This window comes from Micromys minutus, assembly GCF_963924665.1.
Source record: "Micromys minutus genome assembly, chromosome: 22".
NCBI lineage: Eukaryota > Metazoa > Chordata > Mammalia > Rodentia > Muridae > Micromys > Micromys minutus.
The window spans coordinates 32,596,434-32,621,325 of NC_137957.1; the positions used below are offsets into that span (position 1 = coordinate 32,596,434).

General features: G+C 43.8%; 1 pseudogene across 1 annotated transcript; it reads right to left on the bottom strand.

The window, feature by feature from the left end:
* Positions 1–20,804: 20,804 nt before the first annotated feature.
* Positions 20,805–21,285, bottom strand: LOC308434927 (large ribosomal subunit protein eL21-like; annotated as a pseudogene). The gene has a single exon. The product of its transcript is annotated as a large ribosomal subunit protein eL21-like (transcript).
* Positions 21,286–24,892: the final 3,607 nt, after the last annotated feature.

The window sequence follows — 24,892 nt, forward strand, 5'->3', positions numbered from 1 at the left end:
ATGACAAAGTTCAGCAGGTGTCACTTTGCTACCCTCCAGGTGTCCCTTAAGGAAGTAGGAAACTTTGAGACAAGGCCTCTGTCTTTCAGCTTCCTATTTCTCCTTCGTGGACTCTTTGCACATGTAACGCTAGCGCTTCATAGTTCTTAATAACTAATATTTAACATCATATCTGACATAATAAAGATCATGCTTTGAAATCTGATAGGAATGGGGTCCAATATAAAAAAAAGCTTCACCAAAAAACAAAAAGCTTTGTGATCCTGGGCACTTTGAAAAGCCTCCCTGGATTCTGGATGATGTCCAGGAATGAAGTAACATGAGCAAAGACACTTGGTAAAATGCCTGCATATGATGGGTGTCCAGTGAATGTCAGCTCCGTCCTGCTTCAGTGCCTCCTGACTGCAGTGACAGAGACCTAAGGGAGGATGATCTGCTAGAGTAGGCCATGAGGCTGAAAGAGGAAATAAGGAAGAATTTCAAACGAATAGAATGAGCTGCTCCAACATGAATCAAAGTCAATTATTAGCTTTTTATGCACTACATAGGACAAAGTTTAAAAAAAAACAAAAATTTGGGCTAGAGAGATGGCTCAGTGGTTAAGATCACTGACTGCTCTTCCAGTGGTCCTGAGTTCAAATTCTAACAGCCACATGGTGGCTCACACTTCTGGTGTGTCTGAAGATAGCTACAGTGTACTTATAATAAATAAACAAACAAATAAATCTTTAAAAAAATGTAAAGACTATAACAAACATCACTATGGAAAAATATAGTCTATATATTGCCTAAAGACTTGGCTATTTCTCAAGATAAAGCATGCTTCCATGTCTTGTTTTGTTATTTTAAACTCTCTCCACTTGGTGCACACACAGAGACACATACACACATGTGTGCAAGTGTGCTTGTGGAGGCCAAAGGTTAGCTTGGAGGAGCCGGTTCTCTCCTGCTAGCCTCTGAGTCCCAGGGATGGAAATGAGGTCATTACTTGGTGTCAAGTGCCTTTGGTTTGTTGTAATATCTCACTAAATCTACTTTGTCTTCTTTAAGCAGGTCTCCACTATATATCCTAGACTAGTGTGGAACCCACTGCCTAGTCCAGGCTGAATATTTGATCCTCCTGCCTCAGACTCCTTGGTGTTAGCATTACAGGCCTTATTTAAGCCATCCTTCCAGGCAAGCATAATATTTAATTGTAGAGATCTCGTTCCAAGTAGAGTTGTTTTGTTCCAGCTGGGTTGCACTTGGCAGAATCTTGCATTACGGCCTGATGACTTATCATCTAAGGGGTCACCTGTATGGAAACCAAGGGACACAGCCAATCTTGAATCCAAGCATTGGGCTGCTGCCTCCTTGTAAAAGGCTGATCCAGCCTTTCTCTTTTCCTTTAGCATCTCCTCAACGTTTGGTTTGCCAATCAATAAAAGGATCTGCTACATTTGTCATAAACCATTATTTTGTAATAAAACACCCCGGAAAGTCAGTTCCAGAAAACATTGTTTGGGTGCCTTTCCCTTTGTGTCACAACAGTACAAGCTAACTCCAAGGTGCTGCTGTAGAAATTGACATCAGACATCAGGTTCCCTCAAATTAAGTCAAAACCTGCGACTCTGGGGAAAACCCACAAACAGTTTATTTTCTCAAGAACCCATGGTATCCACCATGCTTGTAGGCGACATCACTTCCTTTACCTGTCTTCTCTTCTCCAACATTTTAAGCTGTACACACACACATACACACACCCCTGCTTGCTTCTGAGGAGAGAGAGCGTAAACTAGCCTAGATCAGAGATGTCCAGCAGGCTGGTCCGGAATTTGAAAGAAAGCAAAGGAATAACACTGAACTGGAGATATTGAACTGACCATGTTTAAGGCTACTTCTGTATAGCTCCCTGGTACAAGGAAAAGATCACAGAAATCAACCCCCATTTGGAACAATGGGAAGCTGGGCACGAGACACTAGCCTGTCAAATGCTCTTGACCTGGAATCCCAATGTCCAGAGCAGTGACACAGAAGCAGAATAGATCCAATCTTTTCACCCTGGTAGTTTCAGAACACAGGAAACTGCATGAGCCCTCCAGGCTAAATTCCTAGCTTATCTTAGGTTTTTTTTTTTTTTTTTTTTTTTTAAAGAAACCAGATTCTTTAACTTTTTCTTCTTCACTATGAGCTATTCTAGATTCTTCTAATACATTTGCTTGTTTGCTTAACATATCCTGCGTCAGCTTCTGTTCCCCACATCCCAGGATTTTGACCAAAATAGCTCCTCACACGCTTCAGGCTCCAACATGCAAGGTTAAAGGTTAAACTCTGGGGGTGGAAGGTGGAGTCATTGGGTCAAATATTTACTAAGCCACCAAGGTCAATTTTTTTCCCCCAAGTCATTCATCTCCCAAATGGTGACTTTACAGTGTCCCTTACAGAATGACAACTACACAAGCCCAAGGAGAAAAACAGAACCGGAAGGTGAATTTTCTGAAGCCAGCTTGATCACAAGCACCAGGTTACCTTGGTCTGTCTGCCAATCATGAGCTCTAAAGATTCTGTGAAAATGTCAGTGGCGCTGGTCTATGAAGCACGTTTCATTCAGTCTTATAACCAACGATGACAAAGTCATCCAGTCAGTACATCACAAGTTATGATGAAGGAACAGCAGCTAAGGTTAGACCAACATGCATTTTGAAAAATAAAAATCACTGTGTGGGGATGCTTTAAAAAACAAACAAACAAAAACAACAACAACAAAAAAAAAAAAAAAAAAAAAAAAACCCAACTCTTCATAAGGAGCCTACACTTCACAGATCTTTTAAAAAAACAATTAATTTAACTTTATTTTATGTGCATCGGTGTGAGATTGTCAGGTCCCTTGTCCTTGGAGGGACAGACAGTTGTAAGCTGCCATGTGGGTGCTGGTATTCAAACCTGGGTCCTTTAGGTAGAACAAAGGGTGCTCTTAACCACTGAGCCATCTCTTCAGCCCCTACTTCACAGATCTTTAGTCTTCCATTTGTACATTGAGCCCACTGTCTCTGTGAAGGTCAGATTGATACTACCTTAAGCAGTATTTCAAAGTCATAGTCGATGTATTCCTATAACTTCTACTATGCTTTGGGTTATTTTAACCTTTGGTATGAGAAAATAAAAATCTCTGATCAGTACTAATCAGTTCTCTCTCTTTCTCCTTCCCTCCCTCTGTCCTTTATTCTTCCTTGCTTCCTTCATTCAGCAAACATTTACTAGCCCCCCCCCCCTTGCGCTATATCCTCTCTGAGGCACTGGGGGAATTAGGCAGGGTAGCAGGGGGCATCCTTGCTGATTAGGGTTTCTGTTACAGTGGAAGAAGGCAGAAACAAACAGGAGAGCTTCCCAGATCTGCTCATCCTACAGGGAGAAAGTGAGTCTAGACTGTTTGGAGATTTGGATGCTTTTCCAAATGGAAATGGGTATTTGTGTAAATTAATGGTTAATATATGACAGAATCTTAAGCCTGCATTTGTGGAATGTTCTCTGACAACAAGGAGACACTTTCTGCAATAATACTTCTTGGTTTTGTGAGGAGCGGTGACCAGGAATTTTCCTGATGCTGCATGTCAGAGAGCTAAGGCTCAAATAACTTCCTCAAGGGCAGTCATTTACTTCAGATGTGACTAGAAGGTGAGCCTTCACTTTTCCTAGTCAATGCCATGGTCCTCAGGCCCATCCCCATCTAGTCTCCGTGTGTGTGTGTGTGTGTGTGTGTGTGTGTGTGTGTGTGTGTGTTGTTGTTGTTGTTGTTGTTGTTGTTGTTGTTGTTGTTTTAATCTATTATATCGTACATTGATGCTGTGGGTTCTGTTAATGTGTGCTTAGCAATTATATTCTGATTGGAACACAGAATAACTCTCCCCAGTATCACACGTCCCTACTGAACACACATGCACCTTTACTACTATGACTTGTCAAAAATTATTATTTGTTGGTCACATATATTCTGGGGGAAGTGAGGCTCAGAGACTATTCCAGAAGTATTGGAGTTTTCATTACGTTTGGTTCATTTATGCGTCATCACAGGAAGTAAACCAAAGAGGACACATATAACCAATTCATGTTTTACATAAAAACATTAGAGGCAAATATATTGAGGACACACTCATTACACCACTCTGTGGAACTTAAAAAACATTCTCTACCTTTCATACCCATTTCCTTGCTCCATCCAGATTTATAAAAGTGATCGGGTTAGCAAGAACAGGATGGAAATCACAGAAACCATTACAAAACTGCTACCTTTGCAAACAGAGGCTAATGTTTCTCTAGCATACACTATAAAGCCAAGTGATATGCTCTAAATTTCATGAGGTTGGCCTGTCTAATCATTTAGCCAGCCTTTTCATATACATATAGCTCTATGCTATAACCATTTTATAGATGAGAAAATCAAGGGTCCAAATGGTTAACAAGTTTGTACCAACACAGACAGACAACACAGTGGTAGAGCCAAGCCCATCTATCTCTAGAATTCTCTTTTTTAGTTACTATTATTATTATATTGTTATTTTACTGGAGGCACAGATAATTTGAGTTAGATCCTAGTTCAGCTCCCTATCTACATAAGAAAGATCAGGGGTCCAAACAGATTAGGGATTTGGTTAAAGCACCAGGTTCCATTCCCACAACGGGTCTCAGATATGCTATCATGTTACCTCTCAATTGGAAAAAGACTAGACTAGGTCTTTTTGTATGTGCCTAGAAATTTATAAAGGAATAACTTTTGAGAGTATGGATAGGAATGCCCATGTTGCATGGAGTGGAATCTTGACTATCTTATATTAATAACTCAGCTATGAGGTTATCTACTCAGTTATAAGAAACAATTTTTATTGGATATTCTCTGCATTTACATTTCAGATGCTACCCCCCTCCCCCACTTCCATCCTCCTCCCTCTCCCATTGCCTCCATGAAGGTACTCCCTCTCCCAACTACCCTCTCCTACCTTAGCACACTGGCATTCCCCTACACTGGGAAAACGAGCCTTTGCTGGACCAAAGGCCTCTCCTCCCATTGATGCCAGACAATGCCATCCTCTGCTGCATATGCACCTGGAGCCATGAGTCTCTCCATGTGAACTCATTGGTTGGTGTTTTAGTCCCTGGGAGCTATGGTGGGTTTGGTTAGTTGACAATTTTGTTTTTCCCATGGGTTTGCAGACCCTTTCAGTTCCTTCAGTCCTTTCTTTACCTCCTTCATTGGGGTCCTTGTGTTCAATCTGATGGTTACCTGCAAGCATCCTCCTCTGTATCAGTATGGTACTGATTAAGCCTATGAGGAGGCATCCATATCAGGTTCCTGTCAGTAAGCACTACTTGGCATCAGCAATAGTTTGGATTTAGTGTCTGCATATGGGATGGATCCCCAGGTGAGGCAGTCTCTGGATGATATTTTCTCCAATCCCTGTTCCTCTATTTGTCCCTTTATTTCCTCCCATGAGTGTCTTGTTCTCCCTTCTAAGAAGGACTGAGGCATCCACCTTCTGGTCTTCCTTCTTTTTGAGCTTCATAAGTCCTGTGACTTATTTCTTGGGTATTCAAGCTTTTTGGGTTAGTATCCGCTTATCAGTGAGTACATACCATGAATGTTCTTTTGTGACTGGGTTACCTCACTCAGGATGATAGCTTCAAGTTTCATCCATTTGCCTAGGAATTTCATGAAGCCATTGTTTTTAATAGCTAAGTAGTACTCCATTGTGTATACGTACCACAATTTCTGTAGATGTCCTTCAACAGAAGAAGCAATTTTTATGGGAACCAAAACGGGACATTTTCTAGGAATCTCCAATCCCACATGGGTCACTTGAAAGTAGCCACAGAGAAAGATTGCTTTATAATTATGTGTTTGTCTCAGGCTTTCAAGGGAGTTGGCTCTGAAAAATCTCATAAGGAAGTTAATTGTTATAATATGCTAATCATAATAGTTCAGCTTATGGTACTTTTATTTTGATTCTTTTTTTTTAATGGCTCAAAAAGAAAATAGAAAAGAAAAAAGAAACCCACACAGAATGTTAGCAGTTTATTAGCTCTAAAGGAAACATTTTTAGCTCCAAGAAAATTCCTATTCCTTCCCAAATCTGAACCTGTAAGCACAAAAGCTCTCTGTTTTAGGAAAAGGCTTAGAAGTCGGCTGTTTCCATAGGATTAGTCCCATTGATCCGAAGTGCCTGAGCTTCCAGAAACATAGGACATTATCAACTTTTTTTTTTCTTTCTTTTACCATTTGTTCAGGAAGTTGTGCTTGGACTAATATTATTTATACAGCTGGGTATGCTGACCAGAAAAGAGAAGATCAAAGCGGTTGCTGGTGGCGTAACATCTGAGACCGGCCCTGATAATCAATCAAGCCCAGAGCATATGGTCCTGATTACAAAACAACCAGGATGCTCTGTCGGGATGTTTGGTGGAGGTGGAGCCTGTCAGCAACAGCTGCAACCCGCTTCAAGCATTTGGAGGTCCTCTCTTTAGACCTTTTGCTCTTGCTTCTCCTCCTCCTCCTCCTCCTCCTCCTCCTCCTCCTCCTCCTCCTCCTCCTCCTCCTCCTCCTCCTCCTCCTCCTCCTCCTCCTCCTTCCCCTCCTCCTCCCCCTCCTCCTCCCCCTCCTCCTCCTCCTCCTCCTCCTCCTCCTTCTTCTTCTTCTTGTGCTTGTTCTTGTTCTTCTTCTCGTTCTCCTTCTCCTTCTTCTTTTTCTGGTTAGTGTGCACCCGAGAGAGCAATGAGATGTGAACACCAGAGTTGAATTAACATCTGTGAGAATCCTGAGGTTATTAGAACTTATTCAAATGGGTGTGTGAAGTCTGTGGAGCTCTGCTTGCTACCGCTACCTTCTCTCCTCCCCCATCCCCCCCCCCCGTCCCCCCCCTCCCGCCCAGCCTGCTCCCCTACATCCAAGCCTGCTCAGACACCTCTCTGGAAGGATGCAGGGCAACTGTCTCCTCGCCACAGGAAAGCAACGGGAAGTGCATTTAAAAAGAGGCTCGCCGAGGGAAACAGCTCTTCCTGTCCTGGTGTCTAGCCCTGATTGTTCAGTTAAAATACTGGGGCTGGAGGGAGGGGCAGGACCCCAAAACAGGAAGAGTCGGATAGTTTAGGGAAAGAAAAGCAAAAAACAAAAAGGGCTCCGCTTGCCAAATTTCAACACGAAAATTCAATAACAAATAAACACCCCAAGAAAGCAAAATAGCAGTTTTAACTGAAGGATGCCAGAGGAATCCATACTCAGGGAGCTCCTAATGCCTTCCCCAGCAGAGCTGCGAGCCATTCAAACCTGGCACCTGGAGCCTGGCAAAGGTCTGCGCTCTGATAGCCGGCCAGCTGTTTAAAATGGAATTTGCACAAAGGTAGGAGGAAAGGGGACCCAGCATGCCCCTACCCTGTCTAGGTTGAAATGCTTCTCTGAGAACTTTAAAAGCTTGACAGCTAAATTTAATCAGGACTAAATCGCTGAAACGAAGACGGTGTTCTTATGCAACAAATGAACAAGCACTCTGCCAATGTTTTCTTTCCCTACAAGGTAATGAATGGCGCAGGCTCTTAGGAGCGCTCCAGCCATTTGGAAATGTTATAATGAATTCAAGGAGGCCAGGAAATGTGGAAGTCTAGTTCACTGCTAATGTTGTCTTCCGGGGATTGTAGGCCTGTAGGTTGAACAGCAGGGTTCCACAGCTGCTGTTGTGTAATAACTGAGCATGCGCGGGTTCTCAGTGCAGCAAAATGCTTCCTATGAAGTGTCCTCGCTACAGTCTCTATTTAAGACCAGCACTTCTGTTAAGGAAGGGAGCTAGCATAAACCTTAGAACTGGGAATCCGGGCTAAACACCATCATTTCATTTTGTGTTTGTTTAAGGACAGCTTAACAAGCTCCTCTGCACAAGCGAGATCAGTTTAGAGATTATGCAGGTCTCCTTCTAGCTTGAGGTGGCTTTCCACGCGATTTATTTTCTTTAAAAATAAATATTAAATCAACAGCAATCGGTCATGAATGCCTGGTACGGTGTGCTGAGAAGGGCACTTCACTTCTGATGTTTGCTTTCCAAAAATGCGCGACCCTTGTCTAACCTTGAGAAAAATAGCCAATGAGCATCTACACTCCTCCAACCCTCACCAGTATTCTGCGAGTCACCCAGCATACAGCATACGGGGGAGTCAGAAAAAACTGTCACAATGCAGAGAAGCCTGAGCCCCCCCCCCCCCCCACAAGTCAGGACAACAAAGGAATCTGCAAGAAATCCTGGGAGGACATTAAGAAAGCAAACCATGGAAGTCTGGGGCCATGGTGTGATGTCAGTTTTGTTTCCTTAAGTGGTGGTAGCAACTGTAGACATTAAAATATTAATGAAGAGTGTGCTCTCTATGAGAACCTTACCAGCTGCGGCTTTTTCACCCCTATAAATCAAAACTATCTGCTTCTCAAACGGCCATTCTGCGACATTGTTTGGTCTCTCGCCTCTGTAAACCCAATCGTGTGAGTTCATTTCAATTTCAATTTAGGTCAGAATGACATGTAATTCCCAGGGTCGGCTAAGTAGTGGAATTTTCCAGGAGGAAGACTGGAACGTAAGGATAGGATTGGTCTGAGGAAAAGAGAGGCAAAGCAATGAGAAGAATCTCTTCTAGGTCTTCCCCATCCGGCTCTACTTCCTACAGCCTGGGGCCTGTGTGCTGGCTGCTGTCCAACTCTCTCCACATGATACCAGGCAACAGAGGAATTTACCAGGGCACTGAATGGTATTTCCAGGGAAGAGGTAACCAGGATGGATGATCGCTCTATGTGAACCCAAGCCTACCATATTCCCCAGGCCAGCTGCTTCTCACATGCCAGGTAATATTAGGGCAGTGGCCATAAATTCTGATCCTTGAGATTATGACACCCAAAGTGATTCAGGAATGCCTCCTCTTTCCAAAGGTACAAGATATAGCCACTGTTAGAGTGACCCCATGGAGCTTGTGACAGCCTGAGCCAGGCTCTGAGAGATGACTCAAACCTTGCCTTTGGTCTTTAATAACCTAAGACGGTTCTGACAGCCATCTTAACAAGTTCCCCAGTGGCTGCCATGAGCCATCTCAGCAAACTTCAGACTCATAAAGTCCCGAGTTCAAGTTCTCGCTCCCAGGTCTGCTATTTCCCAGAAGAGTGACCTGGGTGTGGCTAATGAACTTTTCTGATCTTCAGGTTTTTCAGGAGGGACAAAAATAGCTGACCACAGGCTGTCTGTGAAGTCATCAGGAGACTCAACCACTGCAGAGATCCAGGATGCAGCTCAATGCCCTACCACCTCCCCCTCCATTCCCTTCTCTCACAGCCTGGGCAGAGGAGTCAAGCACCACTTAGACATCTCAATCCCCTTCACCCATGTCCTCGTGACAGTAGCACTTCTAACAGGATCAGAAATTCTTCTAGTTCACTGGTTATCAATCCTGAGGTTTGTGTGAAAAGTCAAGCATCTTAGGATATATACTTCTTTTGTTGTTTTTAATGGGACTGACTCTAACTGCTCCCTCCTAGGAATTGTCTGGGTGATTCTCTTGTCATAACTATGATTAATTGATCCCAGGAGCGAGACTGATAAATCAAAGTAGATTGATATTATGAGAAGATGGCTTAAAACAAGAAAGAAACCATTTGCCTAAAGGATGCCTTGCATCAAAGGTACCACTATGCCTCAGTACCTCTGTGGGAACAACCACATCAAGCAAGGAACAAGACACTTAATACCCAGAGAGAACAAGAGGCAGAAGGAAAAACAGACAGACAAAGGCAGGACAGGAAGAAACAGAAGAAAGAACGGGAAGAGAAGAAACCCTCAACACAGTGAGGGCATGGAGGTAAAGAAGCCGGGGGGCAGTTCCAATAGGAAACCCTGACAACAGCTTTCAGGAGGAGTCTTCCCCAACTCCTGCGTTTTGGATTTGAGAAAGAGGGTTGCTTTTAATAGGAAGGATGTGTCCATCACAGCAAGTAGACCGAGTGTCTGTTCAACGAGGCCTTAGAGTGTGGCCTGACTGAAGAACGATTCTTTGGGATCTTTCAGTGTTAGAAATAAAAGGATCTTAACCATGAGACTGAGGTTGGGGGACAAGTGGGAGTGTGTGGGGAGATAGAGAACAGGGGACACTAAAATTAGTCCTGGCTGTGCCATTTTGGAGAATTCTCTCTCAGGGAAGTCTTTTAGAGATGAAATAAAAGTTTTCTTAACAGTGCCTCATATATGTAATTGCATCACTTGAGAGGTAAAGCCAGGGAGACCATGAGTCCAAGGCTAGCATTAGATACATAGCAAGTTCAAAGTCAGCCTGAGCTTCCTGAGACCTTGAAAAAAGAAGGAGGATGGGGGCGGGGTAGGGAATATGACTCAGTGGTAAAGTACTTGCCTTGCATGTATGAGGCTCTCATTCCATCACCAGAACTGAACAAAACATAATAAAAAACGTGAAAAATAGGAAATAGTAGTCATAACATAAATTATTCCATCTCCATTACTAACAGAATTTTGGTTTAGTTCCCCCTCAGCTTATTTCTCTATGTCTATAAATAATATTCCTTCCATGCCATAGTTATAGGCACTACATATGTAATTTAATATTGGGACACATTCATCTGACACAAAATATTTCAAGGCTTCCTTTTAAGATATTTCATTTTGAGTCTAAAGCTAATATCATTAGGACTAGTTATATCATTTGTATATTCCTCTGCAACTGGGATTTAGTACATTTTCAGATTTTGTTATTTCAAATATCAATATGTCCATAGTGCAACTGTAACACTTTTAAAAATTAGTCTGAGGCAGCATAGAAAATAGTTTAGCAACCTGGAACTCCACTTGGTTTGGACAATGCACACAGTCCTCTTCTAACGTTGCCCTTGGAAACCCAGGCTCCTGGTCTTGACAAGACAAGACTCTCACTGAAGTGTGTACTCAGCAGCCTATGTGCAGCCCAGAACCAGTCTCTTCTCTGAGCTGCATCCACATCCTCTTCTGAATGGAATATGTTTCTATTCCTTTTAGTGGTTATCAAACTTAGATTTTATTCATTTATACTCTGGATAGGTAAAGGTCTAAGAATAAGAGGCCAGTCCAGCCTGAATTAGATTTCCCTGCATCTACAATAAGATAAAACTGTGTCCCCAAGTGAGCTTTAAGGCAGAATCTTCTATATGCTGTGTCTTATCTCAACGAGTAATTATGTGTGTATATGATAGAAGTCAGATGCATCATGGGAAAGGATATGTGCACTGGAGAAAATGGTTATATAACAATCTGTCAATCAAAATAGAGAACCATCCAAACTAAGCCCCTTAGAAATCAAACTTCTCTTTCTGTTGAATACCATAAATGGAAGACCCAAGCAATAATTGGGATCTTTGAGTACTCCCCCTTATGTGGCTGGCTGCCAACTCTTGATAGTGTGTCTGATTTGCCTTGCTATTTTATAAATAAAGTTTCTTTGCTTCTTTTGCAAGTCTACATAAGCCTTTCTTTTGATTCTTTGAGTAAGAGGCCAACCAATTGGAAATACCAGGCCCCAGTCACTGATAACAATCCTAGAAACAGCATGATTTGGTTTATGTCAAATTGTTTCTATGTATATAATAGACATTTTTGAGCACTTCATGTAGAGAGACTGTCTTGTGTATGAATGCATGCATCATCTGTCTTTGAAAAAATCTATATTGTATACAGCTAGGCAGCAAATAGAGGTGTACATTGGGAGGAGAAAGAAAGCATTCTGGGATAAAACAAGGCACAGGGATATTCACCAAGAAGATATAACAAGACAGAGGCATGGTATCTGAACACAGGTAACCAGCCACACGGCAGAATACAGGTTAAAAAAAAATGGGTTATCTTTAGTTATGATTCTAGTCAGAGAAGAGCCTAGCTACATGGTCAAGGTATCTGTAAATATATTTTACGTCTGAGTCTTATTTTTAGGAGCATGGAGCTAGGAGGAAGAACCAACCATAACTTACACAGTTTCATATATGTTGGGTACAGAGATACCCAAGGAATCAGATACAGGACACAGGACCTGAACTTAGGCACATTGCCACTAATTATGGCAATGCAGAATAGTTTGATTGACCTCCTAAAAGACAGTTCCAGGTCCTGGGAGCTAATGCACAAGAATCGTTTTCACTGTGTTTGGTACCTCGGAAGGCCCTAATAACAAAATGTTGATGACTGCGGCCACCTCATTTCCAGTAGGATCATCAAAATGTGTTTCCCTATGATTCACATTCACAGGAAAATAAAATCAAGAGAGCAACAAAAAGTTCCTCATAAATTAAAAAGTTGCTATGCCAACATAAAGCAATGACTGTCAGATCCCCTCTAGTCCATAAGAATAGAAACTCCAGGAGTCAATTCTAAAGATACAGTGTCATTGCTGCTTAGATGTTAGACAAAATGACTTTGCTCGCGTCTGTATAGCTTGGGTCAGACAGAGCCATTTGCAGGCAAGAGCTAAGTCAAGCTTGCTGCATGTCTATTTCTGGAAGGAAAATTAAAAACCCAAACGGCTGCATATACATTTTTTGATATGATTTTAAGAGCCACAGTAGAATAGGGAACTCTAAAATTTTCCATAGGTAAGAGTTCTGGCATAGAATTCTTGATTTCCCTCACCGGCTTCAGCAGCCAGGACCTCAGATCTGAACAATGGTTAATGTTTAAAAAGGTACAGTGTGTTCTGTTTAATGACCTGTTCATTTCCCTTTCCTGCCAGTGCAGCCTCAAGCAAGAGCTCTTCACAGGACACAAGAAGACGCAGGGCATGATGCTCAGGTCACAGGGAAGTTGCTTGAGGACAGGGGAGCTGTGTCTCCAAGGAAACACTGGAGCTGACTTGCTGCAGACCGCTGAGGGTGTGGGTTTACTGTAGTTTATGGAAATAACCCACATCTACCACTGAGAGGGGTGTATAGATTGCAGACAGAATATGGAGGAAATCCTGTGTTAAACAGTTAACGGTGGGATTTTAAAAGGTTGAAGAGAGACTCTTGGGGTGGAATCTGCTCAGAGAACCAGTGGCTATCAGCTTTCCCTCCCATCAGCAGTTGGGAGAATAATTATGTGCTCTGGGTATCCAAACGAGAATCCAGGGCGTTCATGCCTTCAGCTACCTACCTTTCTGTTATTAACCCTATTTCTCACTAACCCCCCATACTACGTGCTGTGAGGGCCAGCCAGTGCAGACACCAACATCTCCCATCAGTGGCATACTCAGCCATTTCCCCACCAAACCTATTAGTTCTACTTTCGGTCTTTATAACTCCCAACTCATCTCTTCCTGTGACCTCATCAACTGGTCCTTGTCACATCGGACCATCACCGGTTATCTGTCAGCTTCTTGCTCACTCTGACTGTACATTTACTTGTTCCTGGCACTGTACTGCCATGCACTCTGAAGCTACATGGGCATTTATCCAGTCACTGCCCTCATGGAGGTCACAGTTCATAGGAGAAGGAGACTAATAAAATATGGCAAGGGTAAAGGTCAAGACAGGCATGTGGAAGGTAGTCATTCTCTGGGGTGTCAGAAGGCTTCCCGGAAAGAATGATGCCAGAGCTGAGTTTTCTGGGAAGAGGAAGCATTGAGCAGGAGAAGGAAGGTAGGAATATGAAGAAGGAATGTGTCCCCTGCTCTACATGTTGGCAACAAGTAGGAAGAACCAGAGGCCATATTGTGGTGGCTTCTGGAGCTTTCGATTTGAGAGTGACTTTGAATATGGCAGTCTTTTTCTACAGTTGAATTAAATGAACTCTCCCATAGCCTTTGTTCGTTGGTTTGTTTTGGTTTTTCTGTCATTTTCTCTGTGGCTCTATTTCAGTCCCCAGCGATTTTTTTTTTTTTTTTTTTTTTTTGAGGAATATGTTTTACCATTCTGAGAAGTGCTTTGCCAGCTCACTTCCTGCCATACTGCCCACCACTGCCCTCGAGATTCTAGATGACTGTGGAAAAATGTTTCATCTGCAAGCCTCGATCAGACATCAGGTTGACCCGAGACCTCATGAGGTTCTGACTCAGCACACACGTGTGTGCCTAAGTGGAAAACATTCACATAAAAATTCTACAAGTCCCCACAATCTTTCTACTCTTTTTTACTTTTAGCCTTTGTTATAATTTTTTTAAAAGATTTATTTATTTATTATATGTGTGTACACTGTAGCTGTTTTCAGACACACCAGAGAGGGCATCAGATCTCATTACAGATGGTTGTGAGCCACCATGTGGTTGCTGGGAATTGAACTCAGGACGTTTGGAAGAACAGTCAGTGCTCTTAACCAGTGAGCCATCTCTCCAGCCTTTGTTATGGTGATTTACACTTTGAATTTAAAACCCCATTTACCACTATTTCTATTAATCTTTCATTGGGCAATAATATGCCAAGTAAGTACAGAGTAAGAGTTCTAGTCATCCTACAGATGGGAAGTAATCATTTTTTAAATTAAGATTTGAAAATTAGTGCGGTGGATGTATTTTATTGATATGGTTCTTAACTCCAACACTGCCAACCAACATTGGGTGAGTCACTGTCTTGCCTGGATTCATCTGACTTTAAAGATGAAAAGACTGTTGGCGACGGGCAGTGTGGTCCAAGCCTTTTAGAGCCCTGCTGAGTCTTTCCAGAGAGAAGGCTGGGCTCCTGAAATGAAGGCTCAGACACGTGTGCACCTTCCCAGGCCACCTAAGTAAAAGTTAAACAGACTCCAGGTATCTCACTGCTGCTAAGTTGCCATTGTTCATGCTCAGTTAAGTCCCACGTGTCTTTCCCCAAGCCTGGGCTGAGGGGGTGGGGGGGAGAGACCTAGAAAAACAGGGTAGATTCAAACAAAACAAAAAGACAGAAGCGGGCAGTAGGCAAATTGTGAGCTCAGCTGTTCCAAAAACAGTGACTTCAAAGTTGTAACTTTAAAATCACAGAGAGGGGGGGGAAGAAGGGGGGAGAGAGAGAGAGAGAGAAAGAGAGAGAGAGAGAGAGAGAGAGAGAGAGAGAGAGAGAGAGAGAGAGAGATTACTCTTTGCCTCATCTGTTCCTTGGAGACAGCAGGATGTCTTTGGAAAGAAGACATGAAAAGCCTAGAGCTGAAAGCCAGACAGCCAAGTAGGAACGTCTGGTCACTGAGTCCAGTGCTTTTAGAACCCTCAAATAGCAAACATGGGACTTTTGTTTTTTATAAGCCGAGGAAAGACCTAAATAATACCGTACTGTGAGAAGGATGCTACTGACCTGCTTTAAACACCCCCACTTGTTTCCAAACCTTAATGAGCAAATTCCCCATGATGAGATGCTGGAACAGAAGCTGCTTAAGCTCAAGGCTGTTTCACCAAAGCCTGAGAAGATAAGCAGTGACTTCTGATCCTCAGGAACCGGACCAAGCAATCACTTCCGAAAATCTTAGAAGGACGTGAATACTTTTCAAAAGTGCCGTGTCTTTACTATCTTCATAGTTACTATATAACTCACTTAAGGCAGTTTCTTGTTCATGTTTTCCTTTCTGGAAGGTTCTGGAGAACTCGTTGAAAGCAGAAACCTCGGCAGCCATGATGGGTTTCCAACCTCGGACTGCTTCATAAAGGTAGACTCTGTCTGTACCTTCAGTGAACTTTCTCAGCCTCCACCCTCTCCGTCATGTCATCAGCCTCGGGTTGTCAAGAACACCTGAAATGCCTTTCCAGACTCCAGTGGCCTTTCTACCTTTGAAGACAGAAGGGATGGAACCAGCAGGAGGGTTATTTCCTAACACATGTTGAGATAATTACAGGACAATGCCTGAATTTCTCAACCAGAGGAACATCACCGGGGAGAGTACCTCGAGTGCCTTTTGAAGCACAGTCTTGGATAAATACAAGTTCAAAGTGATTGTCCAAACAAGGGTGGGTTTTACAGAAGACTTTACGGTTATGTTAAAAATACTCCTTTAATCTGTTGCAAAATACCAGCATTCTTGCCTGGGTTTCACTGATATCACTGAACACCAGACAGGGAAAGTTTGGGAAGACTTGAAATTGTTGGGATAGATGCACCCTGCCGGCAGATACAGGGTGTTCCAAATTACCCAGTCTTCTACTTCTCAAGCACATAAAAAATGGTAGAACTGTGATCTGCCCAAGGTCACAAGGGCAGATGGAGGTTAAGTAGGCAGACCTCTGCTAGTTTGACACCAACCTGGTCTAGGAAGGGAATCCAGGATAGCCAGGGATACACAGAGAAACTCTGTGTCAAAATACCAAAAAAAGAAAAGAAAAAAAAAAAAAAGAAAAGAAAAAGAAAGAAAGAAAGAAAGAAAGAAAGAAAGAAAGAAAAAAGCTAAACATGATTCTTCTGTTTTTTTTCTAATATATTTATTTTACTTCACATTCATTGACGTTTTGCCTGCAGGTATGTCTTTGTGAGCTTGACACAGATCCATTGGAACTGGAGTTTCAGATGACGGCCATGTGGGTCTACCATATGGATTATGGGAATTGAACCCAGGACCCTCTGAAAGAGCAGCCAGTATTCCTAACCTTTAAGCCATTTCTGTAGCCCCTGTTTGGAAATATATATATATATATATTTCCAAATATATATATATATAATATATATATATTAAAGTTTTTTATTATGACACTACTTTGAACCTTGAGCAAAGGCCTCACTCATCTCCAAGAGGTTTAATGAAACCACATTTAGGGACAGGAGAGGAGCGATGTCATTTCAGTGTGCCCAGCAGAGATACAAGGCCTTCGAGCTTTGTTTGCAAAAGGCCTACAGAACAGCACAGCCTTGATCTTTGTTAGCATCTTGTAGGTCTCTGTGGTCTTCCTTGCTAGGAAAAAAAAAAAGAGGTTTCAAGTTTATAAAATGTTTTAAATATTGCAATCAAGACAAAAGATGAGACTGAAAAACAAAGCCTATGGTAAACACCACAGTACTCCAAGACAGACTAGCCGAGGCCAGCCCTGGAAGATACCTAGATGGATGCCCAGTTTCACAAGTGGTCACTGCAGAGCTTAGCTGTTTTCTTTCCAACCATCCTCTCCAGAGCAAACTCATCTGACGTGTCTGGTTGTTTTACTTGAACAAATGGCTTATATAACACCCCCACTTCTGCTGCTCCCTCCCCGCTTCCACACCCCCCTTCACGCCCCACCCCCACTGCTGCCTGCCTCCTTTATCCACCACAGAAAGGTACAGAAAGGATAATCCAAAATTTGATTATTGAATTTGCTATCTTAGAGGCAGAGGAAGAAAATACCTTACAAATGATTGCTAAAATTGAATTCATTCAGCTAACCCTGTCTGGAGGCTACTTTTTCAGTGCAGAGCCAACAGAGGAAATAGCCATCCCCTAGAAAATAGCAGCCTGTATGCACAGTTGGCTAATTCACACATCCAGAGTCAAAGCACTAGGCTTGCTCTGTTTTAACGACCTGCCCTTGCACATTCTCCTAGGAAGCTTTCTCTAGTAAATATGTCTAGTCATTTACTGTCCAGGAGAAAAACTTTTTTGTTGTTCCCTTCGTTTTGAATTCCTACCATTGTAAAGGACTAAGATATGTGTATGTTCAGACAAGTAGATAGGAAAGGAAGATAGGAAAATTCAGGAGCCTGATAAAGTCAAGACTGCTACCAAAGGGGGCAAAAATATCACTATCACAGACAGATTGTGAGAAGTGACATATTTTTGCAAGGCTATTTAAATGTGGGGTGTGTGGATGAGTGTGCAAAGTGTAAATTATAATACGAATTAAAGAAAAACCTGGAGATGGTTTTTAAAATTATATGTAGTTGGACTTCTCTGAAGTCACATGTAAACACAGGGAAAAGAATGAGAGCAAATGAGTACTGGGCTGTGCAGCTCAGAAACCTAAGTGTGGTATTAAAGTCAAGATCCTGGGGTGGGATATACACTCAGCGGTAGAGACCATTCCTTGCATGTTCAACACCGTAAAGATGATATTCTGTTTTCCTTTTCAGCCCCTGCTCCCAGAACGATGACTCCAAGACTAAATTTTTATTAATAAATGCCTAGGCCAAAAGCTTTGACTCAAACCCTGACTAGCTCAAAACGTATTTAATCCATTTAAGCTATTCTATGTCTACCACTTGGTTAGTTACCTCTCTTCAGTCCCTGCCCACCTCTTCATGTCCCCTCAGGGTCCCCCTCAGCGGCTCGCTCAAATTGCTCTCAATTCTCACTCCTCACAGATCCCTGCATCTCCATTTTTCTCTCACAATTTCCCAGAATCCTCTCACCTGTGTCCCACCTCCTGTTTCCTGCTTTAGCTCATTGGCCATAGGCTTTTTTTATTGACAGGTGATGCTTCTAAGAGATTCTCTCTACATTGGACTCGGTTTAACAATGGATGGAAGATACAGGAGACCTTAAGACGAGACCTGTACTTCCCAGAGTTTTGCTAGAGGAGAAAAATGGGTCCTTGCTCTGCGGGTAGAAATGGGAGCAACAGTAGGAAACTGTCTACCCATTTTAAGGAAGGTAAAAATAAGAGTTGTTTTGAAGACTAAGGAAAACGATCCACCGAAAATACAGGACGAAACTGATCATGGGGAAGACAGCAGTGTGACTGGACAGGGGAACGAGGTCAGAGCCAAGAGAAGCCAGCTCCCCTGCCTCCCAGGGACTGAGGTAAGGACGTGGCCACAGAGGGTGGAAAGTGGGCTGTGGAAACTTCCAGTAAGATCTATTTTCTCACAGAAATAGGAAGCAGTGCGAAGACTGAACCAGCAGGAGTTTGCCTAAGGAAATGCGATTACTGGGCAGTATGAAAGAGGGAGACAGATATTATTCAGGACAAGGCAAGAGAAAAAAAAAAGGAAAGAAAGAAAAATCCGTATGAACTTTCACTTGGCATTGCTGCAGCTGGGAATTTTTCTTAAGGAAATAATCAAGACTCTTAGCCAAGTTGTTCGGTGGCAGCGGTTTTTCCCAGGAGGAGAGGTTTGGAACCGTTGACTGTGGCAATCAGCTAATTTATCAGTGCGGGCTCTCCAGCACATGCAGTGGGCATATTCGCGTAGAAAGCTGTGGTCATGGACCTATAATCCCAGCCACGCGGGAGGCTGAGGCAAGGCGACAACTTTAAGGGTTGTCAGAGCTACGGAGTGAGTGTAAGGCCAGGACGCCCTAGTAAAGCCTGCGTCCAGAACTGAAATGGGCACGGGGCTGAAGCTCAGCGGCAGAGCACTTACTCACCTGGCTCCTTCAGTGTGAGAGAAAAGGAGAGAATATTTGACCGGATGCTTAGAGGAAAAAGGAACATTTTTATTTGTTCGTTTGGTTGATTGGTTGTTTTTTTGTTTTATTTTGTTTTTTTCTGAGACAGGGTAGCCATAGCTGACCTGGAACTCACGTCGTTGACAAACTCAGAGATCTGCCTGCCTCGGTCGGCCCCCTGAATGCTGGGATTGAGGTGTTTACCCCACTTCCCTGTGAAAAAGAAACTTTCACATCTGTTGTCTCTGGGTTTAAATTTGTTCATATTTCTTAGCATGGATGATAGAATGCCCATATCTCCTCCCCCCTTCCTTCCTTTCTTTCCCTCCTCCTCCTCCTCCTTCTCCTCTTCCTCCTCCTCCCCCTCCTCCTCTTTCTCCTCCTCCCCCTCCTCCTCCTCCTCCTCCTCCTCCCCCTCTTCCCCCTCCCCTTCCCCCTCCCCCTCCTCCTCCCCCTCCCCCTCCTCCTCCTCCTTCTCCTCTTCCTCCTCCTCCCCCTCTTCCTCTTCCTCCTCCTCCTCCTCCTCCTCCTCCCCCTCCCCCTCCTCCCCTCCCCCTCCCCCTCCTCCTCCCCCTCCCCCTCCTCCTCTTCCTCCTCCTCCCCCTCCCCCTCCTCCTCTTCCTCCTCCTCCCCCTCTCCCCCCTCCTCCTCCCCCCTCCCCCTCCTCCTCCTCCTCCTCCTAGTCCCCCTCCTCCTCCTCCTCCTCCTCTCCCTCCTCCTCCTCCCCCTCCCCCTCCTCCTCCCCTTCCCCCCCTCCCCCTCCCCCTCCCCCTCCTCCTCTTCCTCCTCCTCCCCCTCCCCCTCCTCCTCTTCCTCCTCCTCCCCCTCTCCCCCCTCCTCCTCCCCCCTCCCCCTCCTCCTCCTCCTCCTCCTAGTCCCCCTCCTCCTCCTCCTCCTCCTCTCCCTCCTCCTCCTCCCCCTCCCCCTCCTCCTCCCCTTCCCCCCCTCCCCCTCCTCCTCCCCCTCCTCCTCCTCCTCCTCCTCCTCCTCCTCCTCCTCTTCCTCCTCCTCCTTTTTTGTGACTACATTTTTCACTGATAGAGGAAATGTGTAATGAGACAACACTAAGAAAACCTTCTGTTCCTATAACATGTGGCTCCTCTGCTTTGGGGCTTTCCAGGTGCCTTTTTGAGCTTCCTTAAGGTCAAAGCAGCTCACTAATGTCATAATGTCACCAGCTTCCCAAGTGCCACGAAAACCAGGCTTATTGTATATGTCATGGGATGTGATACGTATCACCCTTACGATTCCAACGCTTTGAAGCTGAAGCAGGAGGATTACTATAAGTCTGAAGCCCGCCTGGGCTGAAGAGGGAGCCTCTGCCTCAAAGAGCCAAAAATATCTCTTTTTCACACACCTTGTTAAGGTATTTTTTCCTACACTAAAAGTATCTAGTAGACTGAGGAAGCCAAGATTTTGCAAATAGAAGTGAAAACATATTGGTATTGTAAAGAACTCTTAGAAATCATCCCTGGATTTAGAGAAATAATTCATATCGCCAGTATTTTTTTTTTTTTTTTGCAGTCGGGGTCCTTTATTTCTCTTTGTACATCAGGCCATGAATTCACAGGTAACGGGCTCCAGGAGCTCAGGCTCCTTTCCCTTAGTCCACACAAAGTGCGCTTCTCTGGGTGGCGCAGGCTGGTGCTTCAGCTGAACCCAGGTGCCCTGCTCCTTGGCTTCCTTTTTCTTCTGATCGTTCTCCTTCACCCGCTTCAGGAAGCCGTCTCTGCTCTTCGAGTGCTTGATGTGCTCAATCTGCACATTGATCTTCTTAGCCAGAATCTTGCCCTTAACTTGCTTGTTTACAATGATGCCCACGGCATGCTGGGTGACACTGTAGACTTTTCCGGTTTACCGTGATAACACTTCCGGGGCATTCCTCTCTGATCAGTGCCCATTCCCTTGATGTCTACAATATCACCTTCTTGCAGATTCGCATGTATGTAGCCAAAGGAACAACTCCATGTTTCCTAAAAGGCCCAGAGAACATATAGCCAGTGCCTCTCCTCTTTCCTTTTGTGTTCGTCATGTTGGCGAGTTAACTGGAAGATCTCATATCGCCAGTATTAATTTTCTGTCTGCAACACTAAATTATTAGCTGAAATGGTTAAATGGGTGTGTGTGTGCATGTGTGCAAAATTCTATATTTTGGTTTGTGCATTCAAGAAGATTGTGAACAGAGTGGTGACACACACCTTTAAAACCAGCACTCAGGAGGCAGAGGCAGGTGGATTTCTGTGAGTTTGAGGCCATCCTACATAGAGAATTCCAGGACAGGCAGGGCTTGGGGGGGGGGGGATCCTTTCTCAAACAATCAAAAACCAAAACCCAAGGAAAGAAGACTGAAATGCTGTCTCAGCCTTCCAGTCTACAAGCTTTTTATTTCTCATTTGTGTATTCTGTCTTTATCAATTTTAGAAATAAAATTAAATATCCCATATCTCCCCCCTGTGTTTTGGCATTCCTTCCAATCACTAACTCAAGGGATGTTTCATTAATATATAAGGTGCCCAACTCAAACTCTTCTGCATTAGATTGTTTTAGCATGTGGAATGGGCTTACAGAACCCAACTCCTGAAGGCGGTGGCAATAAAGAGAATGTTAGAAGTGCTGCTTTGGCAGGGGGGAGGCAGGACCTAAAGTCCTCTCAAGGACAACATTAGGAACCGGCGGAGTCTGTGGCTCTTAAGCCTGAGCTCCTGGTGTACACAGGTCTTTGTTTTCTCTATCCACCTCTGATACGGCCTTGAACGTGAGTGAGTATGGAAAGAGTGGTTCTCACTGGGCTTCTACTGGAGGGTGTGGAAAGACATGACTCGTGGCCAGGATGGATCGGTTTGCAACTCTGACTGGCTGGGCCTGGCTTTTGCAGACATGGGCTCCTGGGTTTGTTTCTTATTGAAGGCTTAACTTGAATTTCAACAGCCAACTGTTTCTCATCAAGTAACATCTACTGGTCTATTAGAAAGAACTACCAAAGTTTACTGGGAAAAGCATCATAACTTTCTACTGACCAGTCACTGCACCTGACAACAGCGTGTAGACATGTGTCCATAGGGTTATGGATTAGATGTAACCCAGCGTTGGTAGTATGTGCTTATAACCCCTGCATTAGGGAGGCAGAGTTCAGAGCAGGAGGAGTTACATAGAACATTTGAAGCCTGCCTTGGCCATATCAGACTCTGCCTTAAAACAACAAAACCAACCTGGACAATGGTGGCTCATACCTTTAATCCCAGAAAGCAGAGGCAGGCAGAGATCTCTTAGTTCAAGGCCAGCCTGGTGTACAGAGTGAATTCCAGGACACAAAAGCCCAAAACAATGATTCTCTGAACAAGTAAGTGATAAATCATATGGATATAAAAATCACAAAGAATTTCACTTATTGACTTTTATGTTCTTTCATCATTTAAGTTTAAAATATGGGTCATTTCTGACTTTACTTAGACAGCCCTTAACTATCTGTCTTTTAAATCAGTTGGTTCCCAAGGCTCCACCCCATTGCTTCTGGTGCGGGCCCCTTCCGCAGGAGTCCCAGGGGTCTGAGGGAGGCCACGTCCATTGGAAACAGCTCCCCAGAATTCACAGTTACAGCACCACACCCCATCCACTCTTCACTGCTACTGATGGTTGGGTTTCACTGGGCACATCTGAAGTGAAGCCTCATCTAGGGTCAGGGTTATGCGTAGCTGTAATAAGCAGGGCGGATCAATGGCTGTGAGAAAGGCAGTGGAAACATGGCCCAGAGTAAACTCAAGGCTTGGCATTGCTCAACCGCATTATAACATTTAACAGCAAACGTGGCACTTCCTGAATGTGTCAGCCATACAGTCATGACACGCCCTTTTCTCCTAGGAGAGAAAAAAAAATTGTATTTTTCTTCTCACTCCTAATCAAGGAAATTATTAAGCTGAGGAAACCTGGTCACTTCTGTACTGTACTTTCTTAGGGTTTTTTTTGTCGTTCCTGTACCGGGCTGGAGCAAGGATGACTGTTGTACTGAAGAGGTGATATTTTGAGCTCTACTTTATTGTGTTAAGCATATCTACTTGTTTTTGTCTTTCTTTTTGAGAGAGGAAAACTGACCTTGCATACTCTCTCGTACGACATTCTGAAGAAGCATATGACATTTACCACATACTTAACCGAAGCATCTGTGAATCAATGGGACAGATCGCACAAACCCAATTCTACAAACTCATGGGTCAAATCTTAGAAAGTACAGAGGTCGTGAAAGTAAAATGCAGCTGTAGAACCTTTGTAGACTGAAGAGACATCACAAGCAAACATAACACAGAGTCTGAGACTGCATCCCGGAAACAGGAGGGAAGCTCATTTTTCTGTAGGTCTCTACACCAGTAGGTGAACCTGAATGAAATGGGCAGGCTAAACTGTGATACCACACAAGTATCGACTTCCTGCTCTCCTTGACTTGCCTTTGGCCTTTAACTCACTTTGTAGTGGAGTACAACCATGAGCCTCTGGCTCCCTAATGGCTGGGATTGTAGGCATGGCACACCTGGTTGATGAGCTGCAGACATTCTACCAACACAGCCATATCTGGGAGGCTAGAGGTTTTGGGACAAAGGCAAGATGGCCTTGGCCAAGAGATCTCTACAATATTTTCTGGCCCATGCTTACAAAAGCCTCACAAAACACTGGACAAAGCCTAGCTCCGGATTCCAAAGTGACCTCTGGACCTAAGACCCATCTTCAGGGCCCTAAACTCGCCAAATATAACACCAGTACCTCAGCATCACATCACAACTCCACTCCCCTTCACTCCCCTTTAAGAAGCTCCTACCCCAGTCCAGCTTGCAACTTTACTGAACCCCCTCCTGTGAGGTCTTCGAAGCCACTCAGAGCTGTCCCAATAAACCTGTCTTTTTACTATAAATGCAGTTCAATTCCATTTACTATGTTGCTGGAGAAGCTGTTCAACACTGAGCCTGAATTTTTTTGCTTTCATAACTAAATTGGGGTTATTTAGAATGTCCTTGTCAATTAGAGATTCATATTGACAGTTCCAGTGACCTGAAACACCATGTCTCTAATTTTCAATTGTCTCAGGAAGATGATTGACAGATCCTTGATGATGATCATCAATTAACACTGACAAAACCTTAGCCTTGGAAGGGGGGAGGGTTGGATAAAACATATTTAGCAATCTTTTTTTTTTTCCATCTTTTTGGTAAGTTTGGAATTTAAAAATAGAAAGAAAAGGGAGTAGGACTAAGTGTATTATTATTTTTAATTCCTGCATACCTTTAATCCTTCTGGATAGGCTTCTTATATACAATTTTAGGATGGTTCAGGGTCTTACAGCAGGTACTTCCTATTGGCTTAGCCTGAGAGTGTGGGAATACCTCATCTACGTATTTGGGGGCGTGGTCCTGCTTCTATGTGACTGGTCTGTCTTGTTACATTTTCACCTGTGGAGAAGGGACTTGGGTTGTGAAGTGATCTATGCAAGTCAGACCTCTCTACAGGGCCTGTGGGGAGCTGTAAGAGGGGTCTGATCTCCAGGAGACTAGGAACCTTCCTGCCACCCCTTAGGTTCCCCTTAGGGGCTTCAACTTATATCAACCGGGAATCAGGATACCTTTCATAGCCCACGGCTCCACAGCTTCCCTTTT